Source organism: Coregonus clupeaformis, chromosome 15 (assembly GCF_020615455.1).
Source record: "Coregonus clupeaformis isolate EN_2021a chromosome 15, ASM2061545v1, whole genome shotgun sequence".
NCBI classification, from domain to species: Eukaryota; Metazoa; Chordata; class Actinopteri; order Salmoniformes; family Salmonidae; genus Coregonus; species Coregonus clupeaformis.
In genome coordinates this window covers 53,921,880-53,927,879 of record NC_059206.1, presented here as the reverse complement: position 1 = coordinate 53,927,879, position 6,000 = coordinate 53,921,880, and the positions used below count along the sequence as shown (strand labels likewise).

General features: G+C 40.2%; 1 protein-coding gene across 6 annotated transcripts in view; it reads left to right on the top strand.

Annotated features, from left to right (window-relative positions):
• The first annotated feature begins 818 nt into the window (after positions 1-818).
• Positions 819-6,000, top strand: part of LOC121582725 (CBP80/20-dependent translation initiation factor) — a 145,913-nt gene continuing 140,731 nt past the window's right edge. For all 6 annotated transcript variants that reach the window (XM_041898779.2, XM_041898782.2, XM_041898778.2 and 3 more), the window contains exon 1: positions 819-975. The gene's annotated coding sequence lies outside the window, so the exon portion shown is untranslated. The remainder of the gene's footprint in view (positions 976-6,000) is intronic.

The window sequence follows — 6,000 nt, the reverse complement described above, 5'->3', positions numbered from 1 at the left end:
ACTGGGCATTTTTATAAATGACCCTAAGCATGGTGGGATGTTAATTAACTCAGGAAACACACCTGTGTGGAAGCACCTGCTTTCAATATACTTTGTATCCCTCATTTCAAGTGTTACCTTTATTGTGGCAGTTACCTGTACATTTACACTGCCTGGTAAAATGTCATTGCACAATCATTATTGCACGTTCTATTTCACCCAGTACCCACAAGGGGTCACTTGTGGACTTAAGTAAAAATACAATACAGGCCATTAGCTACATACACCACAAAGAGATTATCTGCTTGAGTTACTTCATTGCACACACAGATAATAACCCATCACCGCGCTCAAATCAAATAACACCTTAACAAAGCAATAACTCCTTGTCTTAAAACATGATCATTGTTTGATTTCATTTATAGACAACAATACGTTAGTCTATTTTATAACAATGTAGGCTATTGCATGAGAAGGTCCGTACCTTCGAATCTATTCAAACACAATATGATAAAGTGTATGAAAAAAAAAAAAAAACATTTGAACAAGTCGGCCTACAAGATCATTTGTACAGTAGTAGCAGTAGAATATGCCTAGATAAAACACAGCACGGGTACAATAAAAAACATCCATGAACTGAAATTGACTTCAGAAATAAGAAAACACATAAAATGTCTCCCAATAACCTCCTAGATTCTTCTAAAAATGTCTGTATAAGTCTGTATCGTTACAAAATATATACATTTAAACTAGACTGCGATTGCGTGAAGTCTCACTGGAACTCCAGCTCCCAGAATCCAAGCCTCCACGTGCACATGTCCTGTCGGCAAACCGGACTAAACGTCACATTCATGCGTTCCCCCCTGCTTTTGTGTCCGGGAGCGTAATCTTTTCCTTCCGAATACGTTTCTCTCCCGAGAAATACACGCATGACACGGCGGGTTTAATATCAGGAGGTGATCCCGGATTCCCCAGCTGTCCGAATCCAATATTTGGGTGAGGATATTGTTTTCTGTAGATGGTTTAGCTTAGCTAGCGAGCTGAAAGATTGTTTGCCATTTGAGTGTTGATCTAACGCTAGCTACGGTGTGTAACCAGATCCAATGCGCTGGATTTTGTGCAAGTTGTCGCTTCCTGCGCCCTGTTGTGGCTAAATGATTGTGGCATGACAGAAAGCTGTGACTGGCTTGTAACTTTGTAGTTATGACAGTATGTCAACGTTGGGATTTGAGTTTGAGGATGAATTAAACTAACGTAGGTAACTAGCGTGATAGCGCCCGCGGCCGGACAGATGTGTAGGTCATTCTTCTTTTCTGATAGTCAACATATTTTTCTGGCACGCGCCCGGTAAAATAAAACACACTGAGAAAGATCCCATATCGAAAATACGTTTTTGTTTGTTGTTATTATTAGCTAGCGAGCATGTGTTACTCTCAAACCATCCGCTAAGTGTGGTCCCAGCTGAGACGGTTAGTAGTAAGTCGATTCTTAATTAAAGCTGCAATATGGAACTTTTTGGTTCAACCCGAGCAAATTCACATAGAAATGTAGTTATAGATGTGTCTCATTGAAAGCAAGTCTAAGAAGTGGTAGATCTGTTGTGTGTGAGCCATTTTCTATGCTTCTCGTTCTTAAGTTTAGTTTTTGCGTCTTTTACTTTTGGTTTTGTACACCAGCGTCAAACAGCTGAAAATACTATATTTTTGGTTATTGAAAATATATTTCACAGTGTTTTAGATGGTACAATGATTATCTACACTGTTTGTTGCTCGTTTTGTCACATAAACTGAAATTAGGATATTCGAATTTTAGCTATTTAGCTAAATCTAAAAACAATATTAGATACATTTTTATTTGGCCTTACTGCTATTAGCCCATACAAACGCACTGAATAACAGATTCACTACATGGAACAACAGGTAGTCCCCTCAAAAAATCAAAAGGAAGTTTGTTCTGAAGTGTCTGTCCTATATCAGAGAGCGATATATCTTCTTTTTTCCCCCTTCTTTTTGGCACTAAACAGTCTATTATGCGAATTCGATTTCCATGGGGCAGGGACATCAACATTAGGGGGTTAACATAGAGCTAGGACAATAAAACAAAATTAACCTACCAACATTGCCCTCCTCTAACTGAAGCATTTTGCTTAGCTCATCATTTTCTGTGATTTTGTTCGAAAACCATTATTTGGTCAACAGTAATAACCTATGCATTATGTTTCCTACTATGAAAGTTTCTGCCTGTCCCTGTTTTACTGTCAGCTGCTGTGTGTGCGAGCCACTCTTCACTCCCTCTCCCCACTGTGCACACAGGAGGGATAGATACATTCTGATTAACAAAAGCATATGACAGTTGTTCAAAATGCAATTGCGGAAAAATAAAGTTTTCAAAGCAACGACTTTTCTAGTCACAGACAGCAGTCACAACTTTCTGTGAGTATATAATGTATGTTGGGTTCATGTACTATTGGGTTCATGGTACCACTTTACAACCAGAGTAGACTATGGTTTTGAAGTGCCCGCGGAGCGGAGCGCTCCAATTTCACTTAATAGGCCTACATCAGGTAGCCTAGGCCTAGCTCTGGAAAGTTTTGTAGGGCATTACATTTACTGATAGCCATGTAGACTAATTGATTAATCTATCTAGCAACAAGATCATATTTAGAGCTGGCATACTAGCTAACTGTTTTGAGTTCACACTTCCTCAGGTGGTGAATAGACTAATAATATAGCCTAGGCCTATGCACAAAGATGTCGGCAAATCCATCTCTGAAGAGCTCCAAATAAATCTGATCATAAATATCGATCATACATTCCCTGGATATGTTAGCTGAAATAGATTACTTTTTTAATCATAGGAAATTCCATCTCAGTTGTACTTACTTGGCACACAAAAAACTACCGCTAATGGAAAGTAAGCCTAATTGTCCATAAACAATTTTTTTATAGTTGTATTTATCGTTATCGAGCAAAATAGTGCGATTTATTGTGATATTACTTGTTGTCCATATCACCCCCCGCTCTAACGTAACAGCCCTAGTCACACACTAGTAGTGTTGTACGGTATACCAAAACTTCAGTACTTTTTAGATACTAAAACATGAAAAACAGTTTGGTACTAGAATTTGTGTTACTTTCGGTACATCTGTCAAATGTGTGTCACGGATCAAGCCTGTCTATCAACGCAGCCAACCCCTTATTATAGCGCACACCGTGCCTGCTCCACTTACTCATTGCTAGCCTGCACTGGACTCCCAACACATGCTGCACAGAAGTTAAGACACTTGAATAATGCGACATGGCATGTATAATTGTTGAAACTGTAAATTACTGTTCACAAAACAATGTCCATATAGGCTAGAACACTTTACAATGCAAGAAGATAACGGTAGCTTCTAGCTTTGTAGTCTAACATTCCTTGCTAGCTGACAGCTAAAGATAACATCAATTCACTAACCTAGTACTTTGTTTGTTATAATATACAAACCATAACGCAAAAATATTGCTGATTTCAAAGCTGATTGCCACCAAAAACGTTATTCATTCACTTCGTCCCCCGCCTCACGTCTCTCCCAGTCAAGATCATCTTTGCTCAGCCTTGAAATGTGTGTGTGAATGACGTCATCGGTCTTGGATACAGTGCACACTTTTAGAAAATAGATTACATCGGCCTCCCTAGTGGCGCAGCGGTCTAAGGCACTGCATTGCGGTTCTTGAGGCGTCAGTACAGACCCGGATTCGATCCCAGGCTGTGTCACAACCGGCCGTGACCGGAAGTCCCATAGGGCGGCGCACAATTGGCCCAGCGTAGTCTCGGTTAGGGGAGGGTTTAGCCGGGGGGCTTTACTTGGCTCATCGCGCTCTAGCAACTCCTTGTGGTGTGGAAGTGATGCAGACAGTTACATTGATGGAAGTTACAATCTATCTGCAATATTAAAGCTGATCTACCCCCTAAAAAATAAAGAAACTCCTTGTGGTGTGCTGGGCGCCTGCAGGCTGACTTCGGTCGTCAGTTGTATGGTGTTTCCTCCGACACATGGGGTGCAGCTGGCTTCCAGGTTAAGCGGGCGGGTGTTAAGAAGCGCGGTTTGGTGGGTCATGTTTCGGAGGACGCATGACTCGACCATCGCCTCTCCTGAGCCCGTTGGGGAGTTGCAGCGATGAGACGATCGCAATTGGATATCACAAAATTGGGGAGAAAAAGGCAGTATACATTTTTTTTGAACAATGATATAGATTACTTCTTCTATAATATAAATATATAATATAATATAATATGCCATTTAGCAGACGCTTTTATCCAAAGCGACTTACAGTCATGCGTGCATACATTTTTTTGTGTATGGGTGGTCCCGGGGATCGAACCCACTACCTTGGCGTTACAAGCGCCGTGCTCTACCAGCTGAGCTACAGAGGACCACTATGCCAATGTTGTTGATCAGTACAATAAAATAAGTCCCAAATGGAAGGGAAACAGATTGTTTTTCATCTGTAGCCCCATAAAATCAGCCAAAACAAGCTCAATGCATGCACGCACTCCTATTGAATATGCATGCACCTGTATTGTGAATTAATGATGCATACTATACCGAAACTTTGGTACTTTTTAATCCCCCCAAAAAACGGTTTCTACTATAATTATTGTTACGTTCGGTACTTCAGTCAAATGTGTCTTGTGTGATTGAGAGGATCAAGTCTGTATCAGCGCAGCCCCTTTTATAGCACAAAGAGCAAAGTGCCTGATCCACTTACTAATTAATTGCTAGAGCTGTCTGGGCTGCATTGTTAGCTCCCCACTCATGCACAGAAGTTAAGACTTGAATAATGCAACACGGTGTGTAGAAATGTGGAAACTGTTCACAAGACAATGTCGATACAGTGTAGAACACTTTTACAATGCAAGACGATACCGGTAGCTTCCAGCTTTAATTGTAGGCTAACTTTCCTTGCAAGCTTACAGCTGAATTCACGTTATAACGCAAAATATGCTGATTCAAAGCTGATTGTCACAAAACACGTTATTAATTCACATCGTCTCCCTCGCCACCAAAAACTCATTCACTTCTTTGTCTCCCTCAGATTCCACAGCCACATTCTGCCTCATGAATGACATCATTACTTTCTTAAAGATACAGCGCTCACTTTTATAAAAGAAGAGATTGCTTCTTCTATGCAAATGTTGTTGATCAGTTCAATTTAAATAATATGTTCTAGCAGTTGCCAATAAACTAAGACCTAAATGGAAGGGATTGTTTGTCATCTGTAGCCCCATGAAATCAGCTAAAACAAGCTCAATAACTCAATGCATGCACACATTCCTATTGAAAAATATGCATTTACCTGTATTGTGAATAGACCTAGGCTACATCTTGATTTACCCAGTTTATCAATAGAGCTTTACCATTCAAATAAATTATTACCATTATGTTGTTTTGTAAGTAGATTGGTAAAAACAAAGTCAAATTGATTGTATAATTGATTCATTATTGGGCTCCCGAGTTGTGCGGCGGTCTAAGGCACTGCATCTCAGTGCTTGAGGCGTCACTACTGACCCCCTGGTTTGATTCCAGGCTGTATCACAACCGTGATTGGGAGTCCCATAGGGCGGCGCACAATTGGCCCAGTGTCGTCCGGGTTTGACCGGTGTAGGCCGTCATTGTAAATAAGATTTTGTTCTTAACTGACTTGCCTAGTTAAATAAAGGTACAAATAAAAATAATAAAAATGAATGCACACATGGCAGTCTCTAAAAAATTGCCATACACATTTTGTAATGTAATGATATTGAACTCAAAAGATGCCCGCCAATTGAACAGAGCAGTTTCTGATTTTATCTGTCTGGATCAAGTGCCATTCTGTGACTTTGACTAATACGTCTTCTTTGTTTTGTCGTGGTATCATTTTGGTATCGAGTATCGTAATGGTATCGAGTATCGTGATCCTAAACCTGGTATCGAAGTAAAAATACTGGTTTCGTGACAACACTACTAGCTCCACCTAGTTTCTACCATATTGCTCTCAC